The sequence below is a fragment of the Leucoraja erinacea genome, chromosome 25 (genome assembly GCF_028641065.1).
Source record: "Leucoraja erinacea ecotype New England chromosome 25, Leri_hhj_1, whole genome shotgun sequence".
Lineage (NCBI taxonomy): Eukaryota > Metazoa > Chordata > Chondrichthyes > Rajiformes > Rajidae > Leucoraja > Leucoraja erinaceus.
This window is the reverse complement of record NC_073401.1, coordinates 6579381-6592824: the sequence shown is the minus strand read 5'-3', so window position 1 is coordinate 6592824 and position 13444 is coordinate 6579381.

Below are 13444 nucleotides of genomic sequence, written 5' to 3'. Positions count from 1 at the left end.
TTGGAAGACACTTACCATCAGGGAACTGCAAAACACTGAATGTTCCCAGTGTCAACCAGTGTATTTGAAAACATGGCAGAGCCAGGGACTTGGAACAACAGAAAGTTCTGAAAGTCCTAACAGCAGGAATTACGGGTTTCGCCCGCACAATAAACAAAGAAGACATGACACAAAATCACCAGGATTGCAACTACCAATACGAGTAAACAGCATTAGAATTATCAAAACAGGTAAAAGAACTTGACAAAGAGGGTAAAACCCTGGGGCTCATTAAAGCAACGTCTAAAAACTACTTCCTGGGGAATGCGCTAACCCTCAACACCGACCCAACTACAGATCCAGACACCGGCACCTCAACGTCCACGGAGGATGCCGAAAAAGTAACAAACCTACCAATAGTAACCATGGAGGTAGGTGGGTCTGGTTCCTTACGAGGTTGGTGGGAGATTACAATTCTAATCAGGATGCATGGAATAAATTAACTACCGACACTTATATTTTCAGGAGTATAGGGAATTTTATACCATAGAATTTATACAAAACATAATCCTCCAGTTCAGCATGTACCGAACCGAATGTTCGTGCTTACAAGTGCCCATATAACAAAGTAGTAATGGAGGATATCCAACATGAATCACAGGAATTTGTGTCCAAAATCTTTATCATAAACTAGATGGCGGTTGCCACCTCATCATAGATTTGACTAATTTGAATACTATCGTACTATACAGTACCCATTAGAGGTGACCACAGATGTTATTTAACACAATGGATCATCTGCGGTACACCCTTAACACAGTTCACATGCCAGTGACTTTGCCAAAAGAAAAGGTTACAGCCTTAATGGAGGCTTGCAGCAAAACAAAACCATCCATCAGACTGGTAGCAAGAATAATTGGCATTAAAGTGGCTGCGTTCCAGCCACACAAATCGGACCTTTACATTATCAAAAATTACAGAGGGCAAACATTCGTGCACTCAAAAATTATGGGGGTCATTCTGACAGACCAATGAAACTACCAACAGAGGCTACAATGGAACTAAAATGGTGGAAACATAACCTTAGGCATTGTTCCGATCCAAACATTATCAGCTACCCGTCTATGGAACTACATACTGATGCCAGTGCACTTGGATGGGGTGCTACCAATTCCATCTCCAGCTGTGGGGGAGATGGAATGCACAGGAGGCATCATTATTACAAACACTGGGCATAAACTACCTGGGAATGTTGAGTGCATTCCATGGCCTTAAGTCATATTGTTCTGGGTTATATCACCAGCATGTTAGACTACAAATAGACAACACCACCGTCAGTAGCATATATCAACCATATGGGTGGAAACATATCGACATCATGTGACTATCTGGCCAACACAATTTGGCAATAGTGTATCCAGAGAGATATTTGGATATCAGCTACCTACTTACCAGGTAAACTGAATTTAGTGGCAGACAACAGGTCACGCTAATTCTATGAAAACACTGAATGGATGGTGGATGAAAATTATATTGCTGAAATTACAGCACGGTATGGAATACCAGATATCGACCTATTCGCATCCATGCTCTCACCAGTTATCGAATTATGTTCATGGGGACCAGAACCTGTGGCAGTGGCAACAGATGCATTTTTGCTGCATTGGGGGATTATTTATTTATGCATTCACTTCTTCGGCCTCATCAGTCGGGTATTTAGGAATATACAGTAGACTCCGTGTCTGGTATTTTGATAGTACCCGATTGGCCTACTCAACCATGGGTCCTGGTGATACATGACATGGTTTTAGAACCATGCATCACCATCCATCATAGACCTAATTTACTGGTTCTTCCTGCAACAAAGGGAGTTACCCATGTCATAATTATATAAACCTATTAATTTTTTAGAGTTGAAAGCACCTCTACTACACCTGGGACTGACGGACCGAACAATGGATATTATTTCAGCGGCCCACAGACAGTCCACCAAAAAACAGTACTTGGTGTCATCAAGAAATTGGAAGTACTGTCACAACAATAAACATCACCCACAGATCTATGAACATCCCGTCTGTTCTGCAATTCCTGGCAAGCCTCCATTACGATGAGAGGCTCAGTCATAGTGCCATCAACTGCGCCAGAAGTGCTCTGTCAACATACCTGTGGCAAGGAACAGAGCGGCATTCTGTTGGGACACACCCTGGTAACCAAACTCATGAGGGGCATTTTAATGTTAATCCCACAAGAACCAGGTACTCCCAAATATGGGATGTGAGCATTGTACTGACCATGTTAAGAAACTGGTCTCCAGCTACAGCTCTGTCCCTACAGAAACTGACTATGAAAACAGTCATGCTGATGGCCTTGGTCATGGCACAAAGGGTCCAGTCACTACAGAAACTAAGGCTGGACAACATGACTATTTCATCTGGAAATTTAACTTTTCACATCAATGAAATAGTCAACAGAACAGACAGGGGTCAGCAGGCCTAAAAACAGAATTCAGGGCCTACCCGACAGATGGTCGTCTCTGTATTGTAACACACTTACTATTATATATGGAGTATACTAAGATCATCAGAAGGAAAGAAATGTCACTTTAATCAGCTACAAACAGCCACTCAAAACAGTGACAGTCCAGACCATCTCTAGATGGCTAAAAAAGGTCCTAATAAAGGCTGGAGTAGACACTAGCATTTTTAAATCTCACTCCACCAGGGCTGCAGCTACATCGGCAGCTATGAAGTTGGACGTTCCTATGGACCAAATCCTCAAGACAGCAGGATGGTCAACGGAGGAAACTTTCCAACGACTTTATAACAAACCAGTCATTGAACCTGGAACATTTGCAGAAACAAATTTAAGTTCTGTAATATAATTTACCCCATAAATAGGGGCAATAATTGGTGTTAATATATTTATCGTTGGGTTTCAATATCGTATTGATGTCTAATGATGTTAACTCTATTCTCCCCATAATCAAGGCAGATGTGATGCATGGACTCGTTTCCACGGCATGAAATCACAGAGCTTTAAAATCTTCACGTAGTCACTCACGTGACTCCGAAGTAAAATAGTAAGATTAAACGAGAACTTACCAGTTTGAAGTTTGATCGTTATTTTATGAGGAGTAACATTGAGGGAATACGTGCCCTCCGCTCCCACCCTTGATCATATACTCAACTGGTATCTCTTCTCTAATCTTACTATGTTTAGTCATTACAGTTATCTGTGATTTCACACCGCTGCTTTGAAGAATGACACGCATGCGTCCTGGCGGGGTTCTTCACGTATTCCCTCAACGTTACTCCTCATAAAATAATGATCAAACTTCAAACTGGTAAGTTCTCGTTTAATCTTACTATTCTGGTTTAAACCGAAGATAGACACAAAAAGCTGGAGTAACTCAGCCGGCCAGGCAGCATCCCTGGAGAGAAGGAATAAGTGACGTTTCAGGTCGAAACCTTTCTTCTGAAGAAGGGTCTCGACCGGAAACGTCAACTATTCCCAACGAGTTTGGCTGGGTATTACCTCACTGCAAATTCGTGCATTAGAAGAAATGAGGGATATAAAAAGATTTTCAAGTTAATCGTGGAAGAGAATTGGAACAGGCCACAGAAAAAAATGAAACAAAAATAGAAGGCATTGACAGAAATCCATTGGGAAAACAGACCAGGTTACACATGCCAGCAGTAACACAAGCTGCATGTTATTTTGTTATTCAACTTCATTAAGTTTGGGATGTAACCCACACCATGCTGGTTGTCAAATGGAAGCTTCACGACGATACAACCAATGTTTATAAAGTACTTGAAACAAAATTAAACATCTCCAGGCAATTCACAGCTGACATTCAATACAAAACCAAAGTCAGTCAACCAAAAATAAAAGAGGAATATTGGGGATGCTGGAACTCTGAAATTAAAGCCACAAAGCGCTGTAAATATTCAGCAGGTCAGGCAGTATCTGGAGTGAGGGAAGCAGGGTTTTGTGTTGACTATCTTATTTCAGAACGGGGGATGTTCTAAGATTCAGATGAAGATGGGGAAGGGGAGTGGTTGCAAGTGGTGGTGAGGAGAGAATAAAAGGGAAGATCCATGGTAGAGTGGAAGGGAGCAGAAACTTAATGATGTAAAGCTAGAGTTAGATATAGCTCTTAGGGCTAATGGAATCAAGGGATATGGGGAGAAAGCAGGAACGGGGTACTGATTTTGGATGATCAGACACGATCATATTGAATGGCGGTGCTGGCTTGACGGGCCGAATGGCCTATTCCTGCACCTATTTCTATGTTTCTACGTTTCTAAAATGTGGCTGTGCGAGGTAATCAAAACATAGTTCATAGCCTTGAAGACTTATTATGCTACACTTTCATCCATTTTATCTTTTAATTTCTCCTGCCTTTTGCACATTTGTTTTAAAATACCAATTTTCATAACTATTTCTTGTTCTAATGAAAGGACCGTGACTTGAAACGTTGATTCTACTCTCCTCTCCACAGAAGCTGACTGGCATAAGGGATAGTTCCAATGTTTTCTGCTTTCTTGAAGATGCTGGAGTAATGCAGCGCATAAGGCAGCATCTCTGGAGAAAATGGATGGGTGACGTTACGGGTCGGAATCTTTCTTTCTGCTTTCTTGCCTAGATGTACATCATTTTGCTTTTGTTTTACTGCTAAATGCTTATTATATTTTTTAACCAGCTTTGTTTTGGTAGATCAATAAATATTCATAAAGGAGATACAAAGATGGCCTTCTCTTCCTGGCTCCATAGAAACGAAAGGATAACAATGATTTACCTTTTGTCCCTTCTATTGACTCCAACCTCACGTTGCCTCGGCAAGGCCAGCAGAATAATTGCACCCTGGCCACTCCCTCTTCTCCCCTCTCCCTTCAGGCAAAAGGTACAGAAGTGTGAACACGAACACCTCCAGATCCAGGGACAGTTTCTTCCCACCTGTTACCAGGCAACTGAATCATCCTACCACAACCAGAGAACAGTGCTGAACTACTGTCTACTGCTTTTGGTGACTGTCCTTGATCGGACTTTGCTGGCTTTACCTTGCACTAAATGTTATTCCCTTATCATGCATCTATACATCTATGGCTCAATTGTAATTATGTATTGTCTTTCTGCTGACTGTATAACAAGTAACAACAGTTTTTCACTGTACCTCGGTACACGTGACAATAAACTAAACCGTACAGTACCTCCAGTGGTCCCTTTTAGATTTATAAGATATTGTGGCTTTAGCATGGAGATAGAAACAATGCACAGGTTTTCAGAACATGCTGTGGGCCGTGTGGTTCTTCTTTATTTTACAAAAGTACACCGCACATATTCACACATATACACAAGACTGATAAGATAATGAATATATCACATGACATAACAAATCATACCATTCTATTACTCAGTTCTTAAAGTTACATCTACCATTGTAAAACATACTTGGCGAATAACGTGTCATTCTCATTCTAAATCTGAAACACTATTACAAACACTGCAAGATTATTCTGCACTCGAGTGTTAAAAGCTGAAGTATGCTTGGCACATGAACTTCCTGAGGTGCCTGTAATGAATCCGTAATCCTAATACTTGTCTTCAGACCTGATCTGCAAGTTCAAGATAATTTCATGCTCAAGATACTTTCCCAAGAATCCAGTAGATAAAACTATCTTCCTGGAAGGTGCTGGCTTGGAGTTTGGCATCGGGCAAATATAGAGACTAGAAATGGAATCTTGACATTTATTCTCAACAGTTGTTAATGGTCCAAATGAACAGGCATGACGAGATCTAATTTCCCTCCAATATCTGTGTAACTGTGCAGAAAATACAGCACTGATTGACTGGCCCCAAGGATGATGGATCTGTAAATGTACCTTAAGATTCAACACATCCCACACTCAGTCCAGTTTTGTAAACAGAAAGGTGCAACGTCAAACTGATTACATCTTAGGGAACGGGTAACCTTAGTGGCACAGCGGTATAGTTGCTGCCTAGCAGTGCCAGAAACCCGGGTTCTATACTGACTGATGAAGTAGTCAAAGATGGTTGAGTCTAGGATACTGCCTTGCGGAATTCCTGTAATATTAACTATAAACAAATAGACCCCTGCCTTCTAGTTGTTTTAATACACCATGCAAATGGCAGCACAGTACCACAGCTGGTAGAGTTATTGCCTCAAAGTACAAGAGACCTAGATTTGTGGGAGTTGTGTGTGGGGAGTTTGTACATTCTCCCTGTGATCACGTTGGCTTTCGTCAGGTGCACCAGTTTCCACCCGCACGTACAGGTCTGTAAGTTAATTGGCTTCTGTGAATCCTAAATTGTCCCTCATGTGTAGGATAGTGCTAGTGTACAGGATGATCGATTGTCAGCATGGATTTGGTTGGCCGAAGGACCTGTTTCCACGCTGTATCTCTAAAGTACTAAAGTCTCTAAAGTCTTAGCTCCAGGACCAGAGGAGCACAACAAACGGTTCAAGGAAATGACAAAGAAATTCAAGAACATAAAATAATATGGATGTAATGATCTACAAAAGCATAAATATCATGAATGAAAGACAATAAAGGCAGAGCGATATGAAAAGCAAAATCTGTTAATGCCAAATGACAGTTTGCTTAGTAAAACCATTCTATTTGTTTACCTGCAACATCTCAGGCTAATCTCCAAATCCATGAAGAAATCAAAGCTTAAGTGATTTGTTTCAGCATGTATCCTGTTGAATTACACTCGATCTCTCCATTTTGCATGTACTACGTGTACTAACCTCTATTCAAACCATTCCAAATCAAATAAACAGTATTATGCTCAGTAAACATCACATCAAAAAGGCACATTCAATTAAATTAGTGAGAGACATTCACATTTTCACCAACAACAAACTGGGTAATCATGTACTAAAACATATTATTATAGATCAGAATATTTGAATGGAAGATATACACAAAATACTGGGGTAACTCAGCGGGTCAGACAGCATCTTTGGAGAAAAGGAATAGGTGACTTTTGGGTCGAGACCATGCTTCAGACTCTGTCAGAGAAAAGGTAATATTTGAGTGGTTTAGGTATTTAGATACAAGTTTTTTACAGCCATAATGAAGCTTTATGTTAAGTTTCATAAAGTTCACCAAAGTGTTTTTAGTCATAATAAAGAATTTTCCACTCCTTGGGAAATCATTGGGAAAGGTTTCTAAATCAAATTGATACAAGTAAAGTCTACTTCGGAGCTTCAAGTGAATGGTATTTCTCCTGCGAACAACAAAAGGACAAGATGTTTTAATACCTCCCCTGTAATCCTCCTCTGTGGCGAGGCGATAATTTTTGATTGCGCCTCTGTTAAATGCTTTTAGACATTTCCCTGTAAAACGGGGCAGCGCAACACCTGATTTTCCAGCAACATGTGGTGCAAGATCGATTTTACAGGCAGGAAATTGTGTTAGTGATCTTCACTGAGTGATGCCTTTTGTAAAATTGGACAGGGCACATCTGGTTGGGATCCATGTTAGCACATCTGATTTTTACACCCAGCCAGAAACGCATGTAATTAGGCAACAGGTTTGGCACCACATCTTTCACCCTGCTATTGACCACCCACGGGGAATGAATGACTCCCATATGACAGGAGTACACGCTGCTGAAATCCCCCAGAGATTGGAATGAAAGGATTCCCAATCTGACACTGATGTGCACAACACAACATCTGTCTGCCTCATTTTGCAATGTTCAAGGTATTCGACAACTCATCTGTGTTTGGTTCAATGGCAGTTGCAACCATTTTATTTTGTTATCCTCAGTGCAACGGGCTGCCTTAGTTATGGTCCTGTATCTCATTGGGTCATGGTGTAGGACATTAGCAGAGCACTTGATGGTGCAGGAGGTGATCTTGCATTGATCCTGTATGCCTTCACTTACCTCTGTGGCAGCATGTCGGTGATGACCTACCCTGTGATCAGTGCAGAAAAGATCAGATAGCTGTGAGTCTTACCTGCAGTCCCCACCTAAAGAAGGGTCTCAACCCAAAACGTCACCCATTCCTTCTCTCCAGAGATGCTGCCTGTGCCGCTGAGTTACTCCAGCTTTTCGTGTCTATCTTCAATCCCCACCGAAGTACACAGCTGGGGGCATGGAATTAAATGATGCCGCACAATGGTGCGGCAATGATGCGGCAAATACTAGGGTACCATCTTAATCTCGGGTGCTGTCTGTGTGGAGTTTGCACGTTCTCCCTGTGGCCATGTGGATTTCCTCTCGATGCTCTGGTTTCCTCCCTTGTCGCAAAGACACACGGGTTGTTAGGTTTAAATGGACAGTAAATTGCACCCAGAGTGTTTGGTAAATGGTAAAATCTGGGGAGAGTTATTGGGAAAGTGGGAAGCATTAAAAAAGTGGGATTAGTGTGAAAGGATGATCATTGGCTGGGAGGAAATTGGTGAGCAGAAGGGCTTGTTTCTGTACTCCATTTCACTATGACTGTGACTAATTATTTTCAAGAAACTCTAAGGGTGGTGTGTGCACAATATACAATACAATACAATACAATTTATTTGTCATTTGGACCCCATTGAGGTTCAAATGACAAATTACACACAAGAAAGAACCAAGACACAACACAATTTACACAAACATCCATCACAGCGCATCTCCTCCTCGCTGTGATGGAAGGCAAAGACTTATCTCTCCCCTGCACTCCCCATTCCCCTCCCGATGTCAGAGTCAAAGCCCCCGGTGGGCGATGGTAATTGTCCCGCGGCCATTTACGCCGCGCCGGGCGATGCAAGGCCGCGCTCTGGGTCTTGTGCAGATGAACTGCTGGAGGAGGTGGTTGAGGCAGGTACCATTGCAATGTTTAATAAACATTTGAACAGGTACATGGATAGGCCAGGTTTAGATGGATATGGACCAAACGCAGGCAGGTGGGCCTAATGTAGATGAGACATGTTGACCGGCGTGGGCAAGCTGGGCTGAAGGGCCTGTTTCCATGCTGTAAGACTTCGTCGAAATTAAAGGTTTCTTTCAAGGGTGATGGAGAGAAACCAGAAGCGATGTTAAACTTGCACTATTCAACATTTCAGGATATATAGGTGAATCCAATCCAATTGCAAGGCAATTATTTAAGATTGAAGGTGATAATTAAATTCCGTATTTCATTACTGTTAGTTGTTTACTTTCTGGGAATTCTGAAGTAATGATATTGAGATCCCAGTATGTCAGCAGTTATCAGTCTTCTTTCGGTTGAATGCCGTTGTACCTGACAAGAGGGCCTCTAAATAATCTTGACCTCTGTTTAACTGGAGGTTACTTGATCAATATTCGTTGCTTTTGTTTTGCCATAAAGTTCTATACAGCGACAGGATTTTTATTGCAAAATCTAAAACTGAAGTATTGGTTAATAAATTACCAAATTTGGGGTTTTGACTTCTCCTCAATGTAGTTACAATTTTCTTGGATTAATTAAACAGAATAAAGGCAATTCAATTTTCATATCAAATTGGCTTATGAAAAATACAACTATAATTTAAAATTTCAATCTATTTGTGGTGATCCCATTTGATTTGCAAGCAGTTAAGAGCATTCAGTATATGGTTCATCCTCCACGAGGATGGCAATGATGAAGTTACAGATCTTATATCTATCTGTACGCTTAATGGAGGTTCAAGTTTAGTTTAGTTTTAGAGACACAGTGTAGAAACAGGCCCTTTGGTCCACCAAGTCCTAACCGACCAGCTATCCCCGCACATTAACACTATCCTACACACTCTAGGAACAATTTACACTTATATCAAAGCCAATTAATCTACAAACCGATACATCTTTAGAGTGTGGGTGGAAACCGAAGATCTTGGAGAAAACCCACGGGGTCTCGCGGAGAACGTACAGACAGCACCCGTAGTCGCGATTGAACCCGGGTCTTTGGCGATAAGGGCTATAAGGCAGCAACTCTGTGCCACTATGCCGCCAACGTTCCACCGTGCTGATGGAAAATAAAAAACAGGTCAGACTGTAGTCATACGAGTTCTTCACCCATCATCTTGATGGTGCAGATTAACTTATGAATGCCACTCAAAACTGTTTGCTGTAGATTTTCTCAGAGACCGCCTGTGAATTCTATTCTGCGTCACTGGCACAGGTCCCTTGCCATTGATGGACATCTTTGAAGTACACATGATCTTTACCTCAACATTTTTTAAACTCTCTGACTTCAAAGTCACCAATATTATCCCTTGATAATTGCCTTTCAGAAGGTGGGAGTCAGCTGCCTTATGGAATCATAGAGAGATATAGCACCATATAAATGATACACTATTTATCACTATTTTTTTTGTCTTTTTGGAGGGGATGGCCTCACAGTGTTAGTGGGAGGGAACGTCCAGGATATAGGTCCAGCAATGATAAAGGATAGGCAATACATTTGCAGATCAGTATGGTATAGAAACCTGCAGATGCAGGTTTATACCAAATATAGACATAAAGTGCTGGAGTAACTCAGTGAGTCAGGGAACATCTCTAGAGAAAGAGGATGGGTGATGCTTTGGGTTGGGAATCTTCTTCAGACTCTCGATAGAAGAGTATCGTGTGGCAAGAGCCTCAGTTCCTGACTCCCTAAAATAATTCTATCACCTGTGTGGAATGATGTGGATAGGTGGTGTCCCATGAACCACTGCCCTTGTTTGTCATGATGCAGATACTTTGCAGATTTGAGGGATTCTATTGGAGTGGGCTTGGTGAGCTAGTGCAATGTGTTTGGTAGATGTCACCAAACACATTGCAACAATGCTGTTGTGGTGGGTGAGAGAGGCTGGTGACGGTGTAACCGTACAAGTGGCCTGCTCTGTTCCAGATGACATTGAGCATCTTGAGTACTGTTGGAGCTGCACTCTCCTGGGAGGTTCTAGGGCATTGATGAAGTCATCTGGTAGGACTCTCCCGACCGTAGTCTGGAGATGATAGAATGGTTTTATAGATTCAAGAAGCGAGACTCTTTCTCGTGTGATACTCGGCCTCTGAGCTACTCATGGAGCCACAGTATTTATTTAGCTGGTCCAATATCTTATCAATGGTGATCCATAGAGTGTTGTTAGCGGAAACCCAGTGATCAGGCCACTGAATGTCCGGTTTACTGAGGTACAGGGTGGAAACGGGCCCTTCGGCCCAGCGAGTCCACATCGACCAGCGATCCCCGTACACTAACACTACACTACACCACACACACGATGGATAATTTAAGATTATACCAAGCCAATTAATCTACAAACCTGTACATCTTTGGAGTGTGGGAGGAAACAGATTTCAGAGAAAACCCACACAGGTCACGGGGAGAATGTACAAACTCCGTACAGACAAGCACCCGTAGTCAATATCGAACCCGGGTCTCCGGCGCTGTAAAGCAGTAGCTCTGCTGCTACGCCACCGTGCCGTATAATATAAGTAGTTAGACACTGTCAGAGATAGTCAGTAATCGACACCCCTATACAAGCTCTGTTAAAGGTGGGCTATTATTTTGCCACATCCCAGCATATTTTTCAAATGTTAAAATAGTTGCAGAAGACATAAAGGTTTCATGACTCGTGCTTGCAACCTCTGCAGAATGAAATCCCTTTCTGTGATCGAACAGCCGTCTGACAAGGGAGCAGATATCCTCACACTGAAACGAATGTTCAATCATCTCTTAGCAACATGATTACAACCATCAATCAACTATTGTAATAATGAACACAAAACACTTAAATGCTGGAAAATACTAAAGTGAACACTGTGCAATATACGTGGCTCAAAATCAAATCAGTCACAGGAGATGGTTCCAGACACAAAACGTTGTCTGTCCATTCCTTCCACAGTTGCTGCCTGACCCGCTGAGTTCTTCCAACCTTTTTGCCTTTTAAAAAAAATCGAAATAAACTTTCTTCAAGTAAGAATACAGTACAATACAGGAACCATGCAAAAAATTCATCCGCCATTTTCGGAAGCCACACATGCATTCAATTCGTCGTTGCACAGTGTTTACAACAAATCACCCAATTTTGCCCCACACCCATGCCACTCATGTGGCCCACTGGCCTGATATCCCTTCCCTTATTTTGAGGGGCGTCTCCACCACACCCAACCCCCCCCCATGTCCAGCAGCAGAAGAACCCTAGACTGTGGTCCTCCCTCAAAGAGCCTTGGCGTTGGCTGCACTGAGCTTCTGTGTGTCCATCAGCACGTACTCCTGCAGTCTGGAGGGGGCCAGTCAGCAACATTCCCAGATGGACATCTCGCTCTGCTGGGAGGTCAAAAAAGCTCGGGCAGACCAGAGAGCGTCTTTCACCGAGTTGATGACCTCCCAGCAGCACTTGATGTCCATCTCTGAATGTGTCCCTGGGAACAGTCCGTAAATCACATGGTCCTCTGTGATGGACCTTTTTGGAATAAATCGTGACAGGTACCTTTGCAAACCTCTCCGGACTCTTTTTGGAAATCCACACCCTGTGAAGTGGTGGGCAACCGTCTCCTCTCCATAGCAGCCGTCCCGAGAGCAGCGTGCGCTGGTAGTGAGGTTCCGACAGTGTAGGAAGGATCTGACTGGGATGGCTCCCATCACAGACAGCCAAGCCAGGTCTTGGTGCTTGCTGGTGAGTTCTGGCGATGAGGCATATACCCTTTTACTCCATTCACAAAATGTTTGGCGCAGATGTGACTTTAACTGAGTGTCTTTCTTCCATCCAGGCCACTAGTTAGAGATAAGGTAGACAAAAATGCTGGAGAAACTCAGCGGGTGAGGCAGCATCTATGGAGTGAAGGAATAGGCCAAGCGATGTTTCGGGTCGAGACCCTTCTTCAGACTGATGTAGGGGGGCGGGAAAAATAAAGGAAGAGGCGGAGACAGTGGGCTGTGGGAGAGCTGGGAAGGTGAGTGCAAGTAGGGAAAAAGCAAGGACCACCTTGAAGTGGAGTAGCCAATGCTCATACCGCTGAGTTGTAAACTACCCAAGCGTAATATGAGGTGCTGCTCCTCCAATTTGCGGTGGGACTCACTCTGGACATGGAGGAGGCCCAGGACAGAAAGGTCGGATTCGGAATTGGAGGGGGAGTTGAAGTGCTGAGCCACCGGTAAGAACATAGACCTCTAATTTCAGGTAGTCCTTACTGTCTCCGCCTCTTCCTTTCTTTTTCCTGCCCCCCCCACATCAGTCTGAAGAAGGGTCTCGACCCGAAATGTTGCCTATTCCTTCGCTCCATAGATGCTGCCTCACCCGCTGAGTTTGTCCAGCATATTTGTCTGCCTTTGATTTTCCCAGCATCTGCCGTTCTTTCTTAAACAATAGTAATGGCTAGTTTTCACGGGGCGACTTGACGCAAGATGTAGCCAGAGTGGAGTGGTCGTGGTCTAGCACGATATCACACGATATAACGGGGGTAGAGTAAAGAGTTCCCACGGTACTCGGCAATTCTGTCATTTGTGCGAGTGACTTGTCCGTCT